This window comes from Dryobates pubescens, chromosome Z, assembly GCF_014839835.1.
Source record: "Dryobates pubescens isolate bDryPub1 chromosome Z, bDryPub1.pri, whole genome shotgun sequence".
Classification (NCBI taxonomy): Eukaryota; Metazoa; Chordata; class Aves; order Piciformes; family Picidae; genus Dryobates; species Dryobates pubescens.
Genome location: NC_071657.1, coordinates 1,469,404 through 1,487,957, shown reverse-complemented (window position 1 = coordinate 1,487,957; position 18,554 = coordinate 1,469,404). Strand labels below are relative to the sequence as shown.

The 18,554-nt window shown below is 48.8% G+C and overlaps 1 protein-coding gene across 3 annotated transcripts in view; it reads right to left on the bottom strand.

Annotated features, from left to right (window-relative positions):
* The window catches only part of DYM (dymeclin), a 313,818-nt gene that overhangs the window by 155,024 nt on the left and 140,240 nt on the right, over positions 1–18,554 (bottom strand). The gene's annotated exons all lie outside the window — the stretch shown is intronic.

The following is an 18,554-nucleotide window of genomic DNA, read 5'->3' as shown; positions in this document are numbered from 1 at the left end:
GAAAGATGCCAAGTGAGCAATGGGACCAATGTGACATAGAACATCGGTTGTCAGCAGGTGGATTTGCTCACCTGGTTCTGGTGCCACCACAATGGGAATCTACTGAGTCTTACGTGTTGGAGGTGCAAGGAATTGGGGCTCTGTTAGCTTTGTTTGGTAGCATTAAGTTTTTGCCTCTTAATTTGCCCTGAAAATGGAACTGAATCCCAGGTTTTCGGCTGAAAATTTAAATCCCTTGGGTCTGAGCCTGGTTTTAAAGGGTCACCATCAAAACCAAACCAAACCAAACCAAACCAAACCAAACCAAAACACAACACCCTGGGAGTATTCACAAAATTTAACTGATTTTCACAGATGTTGTGATCTTGCTGTTGGGAAAGGCCACCATTAAAATAAAAACCCTGAGAGCATTCACAAAGGTTGGCTGATTTTCACAGGAGTTACAGTCTGACTGTGCACCATTAAAAGAAGAGGGAGTAGCCACAAAATTTAATGGGTTTTCATGGAAGTTGAGGTCTTGACTGTTTGCGAAGTTCACCACTGAAAAAAACAATCTGGGAGCATTCACAAAATTTAACTGATTGTCACAGAAGCCGAGGTCTGACTGTTTGCAAAGTTCACCACTGGAAAAAAAACCCAACAATCTGGGAGTATTCTCAAAACTCAGCTGATCTGCATGGAAGTTGAGATCTGACTGTTTGCAAAGTTCACCACTAAAAGAACAGGGAGCAGCCACAAAAATTAAAGGATTTTCAGGGAAGCTGAGATCTCACTGATTACAAAGGTCACCATCAAAAAAAAGCTAAAAGAAAATAATATAAAGTATTCACAAAAGTTAATTGGTTTTCATGGAAGTTGAGGTCTGACTGTTTACCAAGTTCAGCATTGAAAAAAACCACCAGGGAGCAACCACAGAATTTAAAGGATTTTCAGAGGAGCTGAGATCTCACTGATTACACAGGTCACCATCAAAAAAAGTTAAAAAAAAAAGAAATTCAAAGTATTCACAAAATTTAGCTGCTTTTCATGGAAGCTGAGGTCTGACTGTTTACCAAGTTCACTTGGTCTAGTGGAAGGTGTCCCTGCTCATGGCAGGGGTGTTGGAACTGGATGATCTTCAAGGTCCCTTCCAGCCTCAACCGCTCTATGAATCTATGAAAAAACAACTCAACCCTGAGAGTATTCACCAAATGCAGCTGATTTTTCTTGGAAGCTGAGATCTGACTGTTTTCAAAGCCCACCATGAAAATAAAAAGGTATTAAATGAAAGCACTGACAGAATGCAACTGATTTTCATGGAGGCTGAGACCTGACTTGTTTACAAAGCTCACCGCTAAAAAAACCCCAAAGCCCCCAGAGTATTCTCGAAACTTAACTGATTTTCATGGAAGCTGACATCTGGCTGCAGGTGGAAAACGTTCAGACAATTACTGAGGAGTGCAGGCTTCTCTGGGTTTCACTGGTAGGGCACTCATGCAGTTAATTCTGGTTCCTCGAACACAGTGCTTTATCGTAACCGAGTTAAGACCTGGTCAGCTTTTTCGTGCTAAGCCTCAATCACTTCCATGAAATAGCTACAGAACAGTCAATAAAACAATTAATATTCATACTAACCAACTCTGACTGCTCTGAGGCAGGAGCTGCACTGCCTGTGCCTATTCCCAGGATCTCCTCCCACTCACAATGGAAAGGAAAATAAGTTAATCAGAGTGGTTCACCTGCAGCAAACTGCTTCACTGGTGAGCTGTAAAGCACATAACCTCACATAACCTCAGAGCTCTGCTGGGAAAGGTTTTGCCCTCTAAACACTGAACTGCATTATGGTGTACGTGTGGCCAGTCCATCAGAAAGTGGCTTCAGCAGCTTAACACATTGTGAGATAAACCAAGATGCTCCTGCCAGACTGTTTGCTGTCCCCATTTCAGCCTGGGTATTTCTCCAGTGCAGACATACCCCTGGAGTGCTAAGCTGGGGAGGTTTACAGTGCAAGGAGTGAAGATGAAGTGAAATTGAGCCTCCTTGGCGCTGACTTTGGCAAAAATCAGTCCCAACTCAAGGCTACAGCATCCTTACCAAATCAACAAGACATCTGTTCCTCAGTTTTCTGCTCAGTCAGTTGAAACCTGGCCAATCCAACCTGGTTTGGTTATCCACACTTCACAGCCTAGAACTCCTCTATAATCCCTCCCTGCTGAACAGAGATGTGTGTGGCTAAAAACAGTTTCAGAAGATCAAATGATTTGTGTACCTTGGGCAAAGAGCAGGGCAGAAAGGAAAGCCACCATCAGCTGATCCTTGGGTGCAGTTCACTGGGGCCCTAAGCCTATGAGCTTACCAAAGCCAAAGTCTCACTGAGTCACAGAATGCTGTGGGTTAGAAGGGATCTGTAAAGGTTGCCCAGTCTAACCTTCCTGCAGTCAGCAGCAGATCTTCTCAATGCTCATCAGTATCTAAGTGCAGGGGTCAGGAAGATAAAGGCAGACTCTCTTCAGTGGCCCCTTGCAACAGGCCAAGAGGCACAAACGGAACCCAGGAGGTTCCACCTGAACAGGAGGAGAAACTTCTTTGTTGTGAGGGTGCTGGAGGCCTGGAGCAGGCTGCCCAGAGAGCTTGTGGAGTCTGCATCTCTGGAGAGATTCCAACCCCCCCTGGCCATTGTGATCCTGGGGAAGCTGTTGTGGGTGTCCTGCTTGAGCAGGGGGGGTTGGACTGGATGATCTCCAGAGGTCCCTTCCAAGCCCCACCATGCTGTGTGATTCTGCAATTCCCACAATTCCTATCATTTGATTCCCTAGGGAGAAGTGCTCAGCCTCTGCCTCTCCATGTCTCCTCCACAGGAAACTTCAGAGACCAGTGAGGTTGCCCCTTGGCTTCCTTCTCTCCAAATGAAGCAAGCCCAGCATCATCAGTCTATCCTCACAGGACATTCCCTCCAGCCCTTTCCCAAGCTTTGCTGCCCTCCTCCAGATGCATTCAAGGACCTTTGCATCCTTCTTAAAAGGTGGAGCCCAGAACAGCACACATCACTTGAGGTGAAGCTGCATTAACACTGGATACAGCCAGGCAATCACCACTTTTGGCTGGTTGGTCATGCTCTCTTTGATGCATCTCAGGATGAGGTTTGACCTCTTGGCAGACAGGGCATGAATGGATGTTGTGGCTTCCTGCAGCTATCCTGAGCCTCCCTGACTGCTTGGAAGTCATCCAAGAGCCTTGCATGAAACACCTAAGAAAACCAAACCAAATAAATGAATGAGACTTTCCTAAAGGTTCTTCCAATCCTGCCCTTTCTTGTGTTCATTTGGAGAAAACTCAATGTCTTCAGTGGTCACTGCAATCATTTTGCAGTGATCGCTTGCAAGCTTTAATTCAAACTCCACATAACTCAAGAGGTGCACAGAAGCAGCCCAGGGCCACAGAGTAAACACTTAGCAGAAACAAGACATAAAAAGTGTTGAAATCCACAATATGCTCACACTGATTTGCCCCCCACCAACCTATTTACCCCAAACTTAAAGGACAGTATTGAATGAGACAACAGCATTAAACAAAACACCCAAAGGCACTTAGGTCCTTACTCAATAAACCAAAGAGTTGGTATTTTCTCTAAATGCAGGTAAAAAATTACTATATAAAAGACCAAAAACCCAAAGAAGCAAACAGCCAAAACATCAACAGGACCAGGCCCAAACATCTTTTTAAACAAGACAGAAATGAAACAAATTGGGCAGGGCACAGAAAAAATCAGCATGAAACCAGTACTCACTAAGCTCTCTACAAACACCAACTCAGTCTGAAGCATACACAGGACTCAAAAGAAGAAACCCCCCAGTGCTAAGGTTGAAGCAAATGTAATTCATAATCCTCCTCTTCACAGTATCACAGTCTCACAGTATCACTAAGGTTGGAAGAGACCTCAAAGATCATCAAGTCCAACCTGTCACCACAGACCTCATGACCAGACCATGGCACCAAGTGCCACATCCAATCCCCTCTTGAACACCTTCCAGGGATGGGGACTCCACCACCTCCCTGGGCAGCACATTCCAATGACGAACGACTCGCTCAGTGAAGAACTTTCTCCTCACCTCCAGCCTAAACTTCCCCTGGCACAGCTTGAGACTGTGTCCTCTTGTTCTGGTGCTGGTTGAGAGAGAGAAAAGACCAACCCCTTCCTGGCTGCAACCACCTTTCAGGTAGTTGTAGAGGGCAATAAGGTCTCCCCTGAGCCTCCTCTTCTCCAGGCTAAACAACCCCAGCTCCCTCAGCCTCTCCTCACAGGGCTGTGCTCAAGGCCTCTCCCCAGCCTTGTTGCCCTTCTCTGGACACCTTCAAGTCTCTCAATGTCCTTCTTAAACTGAGGAGCCCAGAACTGGACACAGGACTCAAGGTGTGGCCTAACCAGTGCTGAGTAGAGGGCACAATGACCTCCCTGCTCCTGCTGGCCACACTATTCCTAATACAGGCCAGGATGCCATTGGCCCTCTTGGCCCCCTGGGCACACTGCTGGCTCATGTTTAGACAACTGTCAATCAGCACCCCCAGGTCCCTCTCTGTTTGGCAGCTCTCAGCCACTCTGACCCCAGCCTGTAGCTCTGCATGGGGTTGTTGTGGCCAAAGTGCAGCCCCTGGCACTTGGACTTGTTGAATGCCATCCTGTTGGCCACTCTTGGTGCACTCCAGATTTTATGAAGACTGTAAATCTTCTAATGTGAGTAAGAGAATGTGAACAAATAAAAAGAAAAAGGAAGGTCTTGCAGACATGGATGCCACCTGTATTGGGCTCAGAGGAGCGAGATTAATCTGCAGCAATAAACAAAACAAACCAATTCTGCTAAGCCTGATTAAATATTTAGGTCATATTGTTTCTGAGGCAGGATCTGAAACACCCACAGCACATACAACAGCCTTTTGGTGGAGTTTGGGAATTCATTCATCACACTGCCAAAGGGGAATTCTGCTGCAGCACGGGCAGGGTGATGATTCTTTTCCTGTGCTGGGCACTGGTGAGACCACTCCTCAAATCCTGGGCTCAGTTTTGGGGCTCTCGCTCCAAGGAGGATACTGAGATGCTGGAGCAGGTCCAGAGCAGGACAGCCAAGCTGGTGAAGGGTTTGGAAAAGAAGGCTGGTGAGGAGCAGCTGAGGTTGTTTAGTCTGGGGAATAGGAGGCTGAGGGGAGATCATCTGGCTCTCCAGAACTCCTTGAAAAGAGGCTGGAGCCACGTGGCGGGGTTGGTTTCTTCTCCCAGGGAGCAAGCAATAGGAGGAGAGGAAATGACCTGAAACTCAGGTTGGACACGAAGCACAATTTGTTCCCTGAAAGAATGGTCAAGCCCTGGAACAGGCTCCCCTGCAGGGATTTCAAACCCATGTAGCTGTGGTGCTGAGGGACACGGATTAGTGGTGACCTGGCAGTGCTGGGTTAATGGCTGGACTTGATCTTAATGGCCCTTTTGCACCCAAAACCAATTCTGTAATTCTATGATTCTGTCCTACAGCAACACAAAAAGCCCTCTTAAAAGCCAAAAAAAAACCACCACCCAACCCCAAACCCTGTGAAAGTACAAGCTAATTAAACCAGCACATCAGTCAGCACCCCAAATTATCTCTGTGTGTCTGTGTGTGTGTGTGTGTGTGTGTGTGTAGGGAGGGTGTTGTGACACGCTGTGAATGTTCTACTCCAGCTCATGTTAGATAATTTGTGTTCCAGGAAGTCCTGTTAGTCATCGCTTTCATGTTCCCAAAGACCAACCCAACCAAAACACATTCTGTGTTCAAACAGTGCACAGGTGATGACAGCAACTTACTACATCATCCACTCCAGGAGCAGAACCAATTTAGTCTGTCCAGAACATATAAATATATATATAAAAATTAATAAATATTCAAAAAAATAGATAATTTTTAAAGCTATATACACATATTAAATAGATATGTAAACATATATAAATCCATAGAGCTGAGGGGTGCAGTTGATAAGGCTGAAGGGCTTGATGCCACCCCTGACAGCCTGGAGAACTGGGCTAAGGAGAATCTCATGAGGTTCAGTAAGGCCAAGTGCAAGGACCTGCACCTAGGTCCAGGCCACCCTGGGTATCAATAAAGGCTGGGGGTGATGAGCTTGAGAGCAGCCCTGCAGAGAAGGACCTGGGGGTGCTGGTGGGAGAAGAGCTGGACAGCAGAGAGAGGCACTGGCAGCACAGAAGGCCAAGGGCAGCCTGGGCTGCATCCAAAGCAGTGTGGTCAGAGATGGAGAGAGGATCCTGCCCCTCTGCTCTGCTCTGGGGAGACCTCACCTGCAGGGCTGGGGCCAGATATGGGGTCCCAGACATGAGAGAAACATGGGAGTGGGTCCATAGGAGGCCACAAAGATGATCAGAGAGATGGAGCACCTCTGCTGTGAACACAGGCTGAAAGAATTGGGGCTGTTCAGCATGGAGAAGAAAAGGCCAGGGAGACCTTAGAGCTGCATTTCAACTATCTGCAGGAGACCTTCAGGAAGGCTGGGGAGGGACTGCCTGTGGTGGGTGATAGGACAGGGGGCAATGGTTTGAACCTGGAGCAGGGCAGATATCAGGAGGAAATCCTTCAAAATGAGAGTGGTGAAATCCTGGAGCAGGCTGCCCAGGGATGTGGCTGAGGCCTTGTCCCAGTCAGTACTGGCATGCAGGAGAGTGCATTGCCCTCTACCATACTAGAACACAGGAACTATTTCCTCCTCTTTCAGACAGTTTCAGTATTTTCATATCTTAGAGTCATAATTAAGGTAGAAAGAGACATTAGGAAGTCTCTAGCCCAACCTCCTGCTCAAAGCAAGCTAAGTGCTGAATCCATGTCTCTGAAACCACATCCACAGCCTTGCCCAAAGCTTTCCCTTCACCAGGTTAAATAAGGGCAGTTCCCTCAGTCCATTTTCATACACTAAGTCCTACAGCTCCCAGTCATCATGGTAGCCCTTCAGTGAACTTGCTCCACTTTGCCCACACCTTTCCTACATCCAGAGACCCAAACCCAGTCCTCCAGGTGTGCTCCAACAGACAGTTGTATTGCAGTGCCATGAGACAACTCTCATAGTGGCCTCAGATATGTTTCACCAGGTCCCATGGACATGTATGGGTTGATTTTCAAGCAATCAGGCCATGGGATGCAGGGCTGGAGAGCAGCCCTGTGAAGAAGGCCTTGGGGGTGCTGGGGGTGCAGAGCTGGCCATGAGCTGGCACCAAGCACTGCCAGCCCAGAGCCAGCCCTGTGCTGGGCTGAGCCCCTGGGCAGCAGGGGCAGGGAGGGGATTCTGCCCCTCTGCTGGGCTCTGCTCAGACCTCCCTTGCAGTGCTGGGGCAGCTCTGCAGTGCTCAGCACAGACAGGGAGCTGTTGGAGCAGGGCCAGAGGAGGCCACAGCAATGCTGGCAGGGCTGGAAGGGCTCTGCTGGGAGGCTCCAGGCTGAGAGAGTTGGGCTTGGGCAGCCTGGAGGAGAGAAGGCTCCAGGGAGACCTTCTGGTGGCCTTGCAGTGCTTCAAAGAGCCTACAGAAAAGCTGGGGACAGAGTTTTTTTATCTTGAAGGTCTCTTCCAACCTGGTTAATTCTATTCCATTCTCCTCTCCTCTCCTCTCCTCTCCTCTCCTCTCCTCTCCTCTCCTCTCCTCTCCTCTCCTCTCCTCTCCTCTCCTCTCCTCTCCTCTCCTCTCCTCGCCTCTCCTCGCCTCTCCTCGCCTCTCCTCGAGTCTCTTCTCCACTGGTGCTTCCTTTCCTCCTTGATCCCTACCTAACCTCCCAGACTAAGTAGCAGGGAGACTTCTCTTAGCTGTCCCAAAATACTGAATTCTGTCAGGGACACTTTTCAGTTATCAGTATCACTAGCACACATCTTCAGAGTGATGACAGGATTTTCAATTACATTACTGCAAAAGGAGCAGTTTGGGGGTAAGAGGTCATGATAGAGTTAAAGGTGCCACAGCCACACAGAGCAGAGAAGCAGGAGAGCTATTAAAATACTTAAGAAGTGATTATTCATAGTAATGTGTCACAGACCTAAGTTCTCAAGCCCCAGTGCAGCACTCCATCACTGCACTGGCCAAATCTACATGACAGGCTTCTGGGAGGAATATTATCCTGATGTATGGAAGTATTTACTGTCAAGGAGGGCAAGGAAATGAAAACCAAACAAGTTCTGGAGATGTTTGATGGACTGAAAATCGAACGATAAACATATGAGCTTCCTCTACAGAAATTATCTCTGCAGATAAAGTGCTGACCAAGGGAACAGAATCACAAAATCACAGAGGCTTGGAAGGGACCTCTGGAGAGCACTGCTCCAGCAGGGGCACTCAGCAGCTTCCCCAGCATCATGATGCCCTGGGGGGGCTGGAAGCTCTCCACACAAGGACACTCCACAACCTCTCTGGGCAGCCTGCTCCAGCCCTCCAGCACCCTCACAACGAAGCTTCTCCTCCTGTTCAGGTGGAACCTCCTGGGTTCCAAGTTTGTGCCCACTGCCCCTTGTCCTGCCCCTGGGCACCACTGACAAGAGTCCTCCTACCCCCTACAGGTCCTTCATCTCTTGCTGAGCATTATCAGATCCCCTCTGGGGCTGCTCTTCTCCAGGCTCAACAGCCCCAGGGCTCTCAGCTTTTCCTCCTCACAGAGATACTTCAGGCCCTTCAGCATCTTTATAGCCTCTACTGGACTCTCTCCAGTAGTTCCTTGTGCTTTTGAATTGGGGAGCCCAGAGCTGGACACAGTATTCCAGGTGTGGCCTCACTGAGGCAGAGTAGAGGGGGAGAAGAACCTCCCTTAGCCTGCTGGTCACACTCTTCTTAATGTATCTCAAGAGACGACTGCCCCTCTTGGCCAGGAGAGTACCTTGCTGGCTGATGGTGAAGCTGCTGTCCACCAGCATTCCCAGGTCTTTCTCCACAGTGCTGCTTTCCAGCAGCTCCAGAAGGATTTATATACGAGAAGCAGACACTAGCAACTGGTGACCCACAAGAAAAAAAGAAGACATAAAAGACCCTGGAGGAAGTGTCTGCTCAATAATGATGTTTCAGAGAGCAAAGGCTTTAATCACCCAGTTCCTTAGGAGGCAGCAGGTATCTCTGGCAGCATGTGAGATGCTACTATGGGAATGAGGAGGGCAGACTGAGACTGGAGATAAGGAAGAAATTCTTGAGAGTGAGGATGATGAGACACTGGCACAGGTTGCCCAGGGAGGTTGTGGATGTGCCCTCCCTGCAGGTGTTCAAGCCAGGCTGGATGAGGCCTTGAGCAACCTGGACCAGTGGAAGGTGTCCCTGCCCATGGCAGGGGGGTTGGAATTAGGTGATCTGTAAGGTCCCTTCCAAGCCTAGCCATTCTGTGAACCCTGCTTTTGAAACCTCCTGTGCTTGTCTCCTTTGGCTAGACATGTGTGGTAAGTCACAGGCTCTGACTGCATGGGAACACAGGACCTGCCTACAACACCCACAGTAATGTGACATTTGCATCTCAGTCTTGGTGCAGTTGAACCCCTTCCATCAGGAGCAGACAGCTACAGCATCATCAGAGAGGACGTGCCTGAAGCTGGCAGTGCTCTCCTGAGCCTTCACTCTGTTCTGCAGCAGAATTCATCCCATCTGAGCCCATGTAAACTGTGGTATGTGGAGAAACACCTACTTGTGGACCCAAAAGCACCATTAGTGAGCTACAGAAACATGCCCCTACACAACTTCACAGTAAATACACTTACCCATCACAGAACTAAGTGTATTCACTTCACCTAAAAGCCTGCTCTTCCCTACATTTGCTGAAGGACATTGCCATTACTCATTGACCAGCTGCAAAGACCTGATGCACATTAAAGTGGTTAAGTCCCCCGAAAGCCCTAATTCTCTCAGCTTTCACTCATAGAGGGTTCCAGTCCCTTCAGCATTTTTGTAACCCTGCAATTAGCTTAACTTGTCCTGTAACTAATGTACCAGTCTGTAAATCACAGTCATTTTAGAAAGTCACTCCAACCAGACCCTGGCCAGGTTGATCTCTGGGGTCTGTACAGAAAGCCAGTCTGACAGTGGCCCCCACATGAAAGCTACAATCAATGTCAACAGAAGGAACTTGGAGCAAGATCAAAAGCATTCCAGGTTTCTACACAGCTTGGAAATCCCTCCAGGGATGGGGACTCCACCACTGCCTTGGACAGCCTGGTCCAGGCCTTCACAACCCTCACGGGGAAGAAATCATTCCTCTTGTCCAGCCTAAATCTCCTGTGGCACAAACAGAGGCCATTTCCTCTTGTCCTATTCCATGTTCACTGGGAGAAGAGACCAGTCCTCACTTGGCTTCTCAGGGGGTTGCAGAGAGCCAGAAGGTTTCTCCTCAGCCTCCTTTTCTCCAGGCTAAACAACCACAGGTCCCTCAGAGCTGCTCCTCACCAGATCTGTGCTCTAGACCCTTCACCAGCTTTGCTGTCTTTCTCTGGACCTGCTCCAGACCCTCAATGTCCTTCCTGGAGTGAAGGGCAGGTACTAATGCTTACTTCCAGCCATAATACTATTCTAGTTAGTCAGCTAAATCCTTCTAAATTCATTACTCATTCATTTCCTTAGGTCACAGTCCACCATTTCTTCCAAAGAGAAAACATCTAAGATGGAAAGAGGACATGTTGTATCTGAAGAAAGCAGCTAATGAGCCAAATACTTGCAGCTGAAGATAAAAGACAGGTTGAAGCAAGTCACTGTCTTGACTCACCTTTATTTCTGTTAAGTAACAGGGTCCTGTAAATAAATATGTTCCATTCAAACCAAATGGAGAAGACCAGACCCCAGCTTCCAGGACATGTAAGTGACAGGACTCAGAACCTCAGTCTACTCTGTGAACTCATCTGTAGAACAACACTGGAAGCACCTCACAAAAACCAGCTATTTCTGTACAGGTGTCCTCAAACAGTCCTTCCTCTCCATCACAACAGATTCATGAGATCAACAGCTCTAAGTTCCTAGTAAAGAAGAAAGGATTTCTTCTGCCGTTGAATAGAATGGCTCAGGTTGGAAAGGATCTGAGAGATCATCTTCTTCAACATCCCCACCATGGGCAGGGACACCTCTCAACTACACTCAGATGCTCAAGGCCTCATCTAGCCTTGAACACCACCAGGGAGGAGGCAGCCACAACCTCCCTGGGCAGCCTGTTCCAGAGTCTCACCACCCCCCTACTGAAGAACTTCTTCCTCAGCTCCAGTCTAACCCTGCTCTCCCTCAGCTTCAAACCATTCCTCCTTGTCCTGTCTCAGGACACCCTCATGAAAAATCCCACTGCAGCCTTCCTGTAGGATCCCTTCAGCTACTGGAAGGCAGCTCTAAGGTCTCCCTGGAGCCTTCTCTTCTCCAGACTGAACATCCCTAGCTCCCTCAGCCTGTCCTCATAACAGAGGTGTTCCAGCCCTCTGACCATCTTTGTGGCCTCCTCTGGGCTCACTCCAGCAGCTCTGTGTCCTTCTACTGCTGGGGACACCAGAACTGGAGGCAGTCTTTGAGGTGCAGATCTCAGAATAAAACAATGATCCTTCTGCAGGAATCTGAAGACATTACCAAACTCCACTGTTGCTAAAGAGCTTGTGTGACACAATAACAAAGAATGGCCCAAAGATGGGGCAACAGGGCCTCCCACCAGCAGCTGTAGCTCTCCATTGCATGCAGGTAGCTGTGTGAGGCTCTAGACTCTTTGGAACAGGTATCAAGACTTCAATACACTTCAGTTCCTCAGCCAAGATTCTGTGCATCATGTTCATTCAGTCACACTTTCCACCAAAAGATGACCTGCAGCTCAAGTACCTGCACTGAAGTACTGCACACTGCCCCGGATGGTGGAAGATTAATGAGAAGATAATGACCTCCCCTCAAAAGATGACAGAATCACCACAGTGGCTGAGTCTTGCAGGTCAGCAGAGACACAAAAAGTGGTCAAGGGAAGCACAAAGGCTCTTGCCCAAAGCTGAGCTTTGAGAGTGGAAGGTGTTCAGACATGAAAAACCTTTTCAAACCAGACCAGCAGTCAGCAAGGGCATTTTGAAGGAGTTCTGTGCCATGATGTGGTGGGGGTGGTGAAACCCTGGTGTAGCTGGCCCACCCCTGGAAGTGTTCAAGGCCAGGTTGGATGCAGCTTTGAGCAATGGGAGCTAGTGGAAGGTGTCCCTGCCCATGGCAGGTGATCTTTAAGGCCCCTTTAAATCCAACCCATTCTATGACTCTATGATATGCAGAGCAGAGGGTAACAGATCTCAAGCACTCTGCTTCATATGAGAAAACCCTGAGAGAGACAGAAGCAACAGTCTGCCTAAGAGCCCTCCATGGTTCATGCTGATCCAATCCATCTCAAAACAAAGCTGTGAGTCTGTCCCTCCCCCATAACCCACGGGGGCTCAGGGATCCTGGGCTCCCAACACTTCTAATGGCATGCAGGGCACTCAACTGCTCATGCCAGATGGGGGACGAGGGTATTACAGCCCCATCAGGTGCCCACTCAGAATCCCCAGCAGGTTCAACTAGGCTTAAACCAAGTTCAAGGATATTTCCATGTTGGAAACAGCTGATATCAGCCTAAAACCTCACCTCCATATGTCACATCCAAGCCAAAACAGGCAAGCCCACGAGGAGCTCTCCTCTTTCTGCTGAGACAGCCCAAGCAGCATCTCAATACAATCTCTCACCACCGACACACTCAATGCACAGAAGCAAAAGATGTTGGATCTCTTTGTGAGTTTAGTTTAAATTACATTTATGTGCTAAGTCATACCAGCAGGAGGATGTTGGTCACCTGTTTTCTCTTTCCTCTTCTCTGAACAATTGCTGTCTGCCCTGTTGTCACAGCCTTTCCTGCTAATTGCAATGACACCTCCCAATTTTGGAATGGCTGATCAGCTTATAAGCTTCCCCATGGATAATCTAGGTCAACAAGCTACTAATAAGGCCAGCATATGCTTCTTTTATTTAACACTATGGAGATCTTCATAAATGGCTTCTGTCTCCCCACAGAGGCCACTCTACAGATTCAGGGACTTTGTGTGGTAACAGCGACACAGCGGAGGATGTTCTCCTAAGTAACCGGCGGTAGGCCAAGAGGAACAGCCTCGAGTTGCACCAGGGCAGGTTTAGGCTGGACATCAGGAACAATTCCTTCCCCAAAAGGGTTGTCAAGTCCTGTCCCAGGCTGCCCAGGGCAGTGGTGGAGCCCCCACCCCTGGAGGGCTTTCAAAGCCACATAGCTGTGGTGCTGAGGGACATGGTTTGGTGGTGACCTGGCAGTGCTGGGTTCATGGCTGGACCCAGTGACATTGAAGGCCTCTTCCAACCAAAACAATTTGGTGAAGAGCATAAAAGCATCTATAAATACAAGAACATGTCTGTTTCCTGTGAAAAGAGCAGCTCCAAGCCACCCAAGGTTGACCAGCTAACATTCTGCTCTGCTCACCTGGAGTGCTGTGTCCAGCTGTGGGGCCCCAGACACATGAGACGTATGGACCTAATGGAGCAGCTCCACAGGAGGGCCACAAAGATGATCAGAGAGCTGGAGCCCCTCTGCTATGAGCCCCTCTGCTGAAAGAACTGGGGCTGTTCAGCCTGGAGAAGAGAAGGCTCCAGGGAGACCTCAGAGCTGCAGGTCACAGAAAAGCTGGGGAGGGGCTGTTTAGAAGGGGTTGTGGGGATAGGATGTGGGGCAATGGTTTGAAACTGGAGCAGGAGAGATCATCAGAAGGAAGCTCTGCACAATGAGGGTGATTAGGCACTGGAACAGGATGCCCAGGGATGCAGTTGAGGCCTCATTCCTGGAGACATTCAAGATCAGACTTGATGTGGCCCTGCACAGCCTGATCTAGTTGGAGGTGTTCCTGATGGCTGCAGGGGAGTTGGACAAGATGACCTTTGAGAGTTCCTTCCACCCCCAGTGCAATCTGTGAACCTGTGAACACCAAAATCCCTCCAAATTCTGCTCCTGAGAGCCTGCAGATTAAAACCAAGTTCAGACTCGTTGGCTTGGAGCTGTTTGATCTTCCATTCCCATAATGAGAACTTCATGAAGGCCCTTTTTCTGAGAAGCCATTAATTGTCACTCTACTTGGAACATCTAATAAAAACCATCTAATAAAAATGGGATTATCCCTTTTTGCAACACACTGTACTGGAAGGGGAGGGGGGGAGGGGAAGGCTGTTAAGGCATCTCATTATAAAGCAGTTGCTCATAAATAAAGTACCATTTTTAGACCCAGGTTAATAACAGTAATTGTTTTCTCCTCTCAACTGGAAAGCCACAAATCTTTTCCTAAAGTTAAGAAGCAATAAAATGTCTTTGAGGTTTTTAGCTCTCACTTTTTGAGGTAATGTCAAGCAGCCACTTCTGTGGCCTGCCAGTAATGAAGAGAATTAATCTCTCTTAAAGCACACAGTGAATGCCACCACAGCAAGGGACATGGGGGGAAATTAAAACAACACATATATCACTAAATCATAAATGTAGAGGACTATATGGTAGTGTGCTGGGATGAACAGGCCACTTGCTACTGCTTTAAAACAAACACAAGCTTGTTGAGGGGCAGAAAATCCACTAAACCCAGCTTTTCCCCCTCTTTATCTCAGTGATGTGATGTCTCTTTGCAAGTATTTGGGAATAGGAGTCACTGAAAGCCACTGCTGGCATCAACAGGGTCACCCCAAAGTAGACAATTAAAGACCTTGAGCTGCAGGGCATGGTCTGCACCATGAGCACCATCAATGAAATCCAGCATAAGAGGAATGCAAAAAAAAACAACACTCACATTGGAACAGAACGGAATGGAACGGATCGGAACGGAACAGAATAGACTAGACTAGACTAGACTAGACTAGACTAGACTAGACTAGAATTAACCAGGTTGGAAGACACCTTTGAGATCATCAAGTCCAACCTATCACCCAGCACCCTCTAATCAACTCAACCATGGCACCAAGTGCCTCATCCAGGCTCTTTCCTAAACACCTCCAGCGATGGTGACTCCACCACCTCCCTGGGCAGCACATTCCAATGGCCAATCTCTCTTTCTATATAGAACTTCTTCCTAACATCTAGCCTGAACCTCCCCTGGCACAGCTTGAGACTGTGTCCTCTTGTTCTGGTGCTGGTGGCCTGGGAGAAGAGACCAACCCCCACCTGGCTACAACCTCCCTTCAGGCAGTTGTAGAGAGCAAGAAGGTCTCCCCTGAGCCTCCTCTTCTCCAGGCTAAGCAACCCCAGCTCCCTCAGCCTCTCCTCACAGGGCTGTGCTCCAGACCCCTCCCCAGCTTTGTTGCCCTTCTCTGGACACCTTCCAGCAGCTCAACATCTTTCCTAAACTGAGGAGCCCAAAAATGGACACAGGACTCAAGGTGTGGCCTAACCAGAGCTGAGCACAGGGCACAATGACCTCCCTGCTCCTGCTGGCCACACTGTTCCTGATGCAGGCCAGGATGCCACTGGCCTTCTTGGCCACCTGGGCACACTGCTGGCTCATGTTCAGCCTACCATCGACCAGTACCCCCAGGTCCCTCTCTGCCTGGCTGCTCTCAGCCACTCTGCCCCCAGCCTGTAGCACTGCCTGGGGTTGTTGTGGCCAATGTGCAGAGCCTGGCACTTGGATGTGTTCAATCTCCTGCCCTTGGCCTCTGCCCATCTGTCCAGCCTGTCCAGGTCCCTCTGCAGAGCTCTCCTGCCCTCTAACAGATCAACACCCACCCCCACATGTTTAGACATCTTGGAAAGGAGACATAGAATAATAAAGTCACAGAATTGTTTTGATTGGAAAAGAGCTGTAAGGTCATAAACTCCACCCATTAACCCAGCACTGCCAAGTCCACCATTAAACCACGTATCTCCAGGGATGGGGACTCCACCACTGCCCTGGGCAGCCTGGGCCAGGCCTTGACAACCCTTTTGGAAAAGAAATTGTTCCTCACATCCTGCCTAAACCTCCCCTGGTGCAACTTGAGGCTGTTTCCTCTTTTCCCATCACTTGTTCCCTGGGAGAAGAGACCAACCCCCATTTGCAATCAGCCTCCTTTCAGGAAGCTGTAGAGAGCAAGAAGGTCTCTTTGAGAAAAGGCAGACTTGGGAACCACAGCACTGCAGTCAGGGCATGGGTATTTAAGCACACTGCCTACAAGAGTATTTTAAAATAGAGTTCCTCCAGTGCCCAGTATCAAGCTCCAGGATATCCAACAGCACTCATCACCATCAGCTTCAAGGTGACCAGTGAGAAATAGGGTTGCTATCTCTGCTTCTTCCAGGCAGCAACAGAATTGGTATGGCCAGCCCTATGTCTCATACTTTGCTTTTGTGACAGGTTTAGCAGGACCCTGATGACACTCTCCTCTCATCAGCATGCATGGATAAAGACTCTGCTCTACTGAGACCACCCCCCCTGCAGTGCTGGGGCAGCTCTGGAGTCCCCAGCACAGACAGGGACCTGTTGGAGTGGGGCCAGAGGCCACAGCAGTGCTGGGAGGGCTGGAAGTGCTCTGCTGGGAGACCAGGCTAAGAGAGTTGGGCTTCTTCACTGTGAGGGTGGTGAGAGCCTGTGCCAGGCTGCCCAGAGAGGTGGGAGATGTCCCATCCCTGGCAGCATTCCAGGTGAGGTTGTCTGGGGCTCTCAGCAGCCTGCTGTAGTTGCAGATTTCCCTGCTGACTGCAGGGAGGGTGGACTGGATGAGCTTTGAAGGTCCCTTCCATCCTAAACCATTGTATGGTCATTCTATCATTTGCATCTTGTTTAAGCTCAGCTTTTTTCCCTAATTCCACCTCACTCCTTTCAGCAGCAGGAAGAAGTCAGAAATCTCTTTCTTCACACGATTCCCTGCACCCCACTGAACTCTCTCTGACAGCCAAGGATGAAAAGGTGACAGTGGTTTAATTTTGATGCTTGAGTTCCTTCAGTTATCTAAGGTGAGAAGTACAGAGCCATGAAGTGTTCTCAGAAGCTCACACAACCCTGAATGTGCACAGATGTGGTGACAGTTGTAGGCAAGAAAAGGGAAAATGAATATTGGCCGAGCCCCATAAAGTCTTTTAACGCTAACTGAGCATGTCTAATTAGCAAGGTGTATGGCAACCTCTAGTGGTATACAGCTGATTAGAAAGCAGCAAGCATTACCATGGATCAAGATACAGGAAAAGCCTTAAGCAATCAGCTGTCCCCTTGTCACTAGTCTTATTCAGGTGACACGGTGATGAGATGTCAGAAGAGACCTGCTTGGGGACAGCCTCTCCATTTCCAAGGGTCACACACAATGGAGCAGGCAGGTTAGCTGTAGGAAAGCTGTAAATAGTTCCCAAATGAGGTGAGGGAATGAATGAGAGTTTTAACTGACAAATAGAAGACATAGAATCACAGTATCACAGAACCATTAAGGCTGGAAAAGACCTCTAAGATCATGAAGTCCAACCTTCTACCCAGCACCTCCATGACCATTAGACCACATCTTGAAGTATCACATCTCGGTTTTTGAACACCTCCAGGCATGGGGACTCCACCACCTCCCTGGGCAGCCTGTGCCAACCCCTCACCACTCTTGCAGCACAGAATTTTTTCCTAATGTACCACCTAAACCTCCCTTGGTACAACTTGAGGCCATTACCTCTTGTCCTGTCATTAGTTACCTGGGAGCTGAGGCCAACACCAGCCTCTCTACATTCTCCTTTCAGGTAGCTGCAGACAGCAATTAGGCCTCTTCTCAGCCTCCTCTTCCTCAGACTAGACAATCCCAGCTCCCTCAGCTTCTCCCCATAAGGCCTGTTCTCCAAACCTCTCACCACCTTTGTTGCCCTTCCCTCTCCCTGCTCCAGCACCTCAATGTCATACCTGCACTACTAAGCCAGTCAGGTGCCTGGCTTTACTCATCATGGAACAGCAACAGCAACCATAACTGGTGTGTAAGAACCCCATCTTCTTGTGTGTTGCTGCTTGGAGACCATACAGCCACTTCTGGTAGTCATTTGTGACAATAATGGCATCAATATCCACTTCAATTAATTGTTCTTTTCAGAGAGTCCATCAATACAGCTTAAAGACACTACAAATGTCAGTGCTTCACAAAGAGAAGAGAGAGCCAGCACAGAGCAACAGCACCCTTGGCACTGTGCTGATACAATCACTGCAATTAATTGATGTGTAATTATAAACAAACCAGCAGATTGAGAAGGGAAGGATCTCCAAGTCACAGAATACAATCACAGCACTGTTCTGGTTGGAACAGACCTCTAGGACCATCAATTGCAGCTGATAACCCAGCACTGCCAGGGCATCACCGAACCACGGCCCTCAGCACCACAGCTACACAGCTTTGAAAGGCCTCCAGGGATGGAGGCTCCACCACTGACCTGGACAGCCTGGGCCAGGCCTTGACAGCCCCTTCAGGGAAGAAATTGTTCCTGATGTCCAATCTAAACCTCCCCTGGTTACAACATGAGGACATTTCCTCTTGTCTTATCACTTGTTGCTAGGAGGAAGAGACCAACCCCCACCTGGCTCCAGTCTCCTTTCAGGGAGCTGTAGAGAGCAAGAAGGTCTCCCCTCAG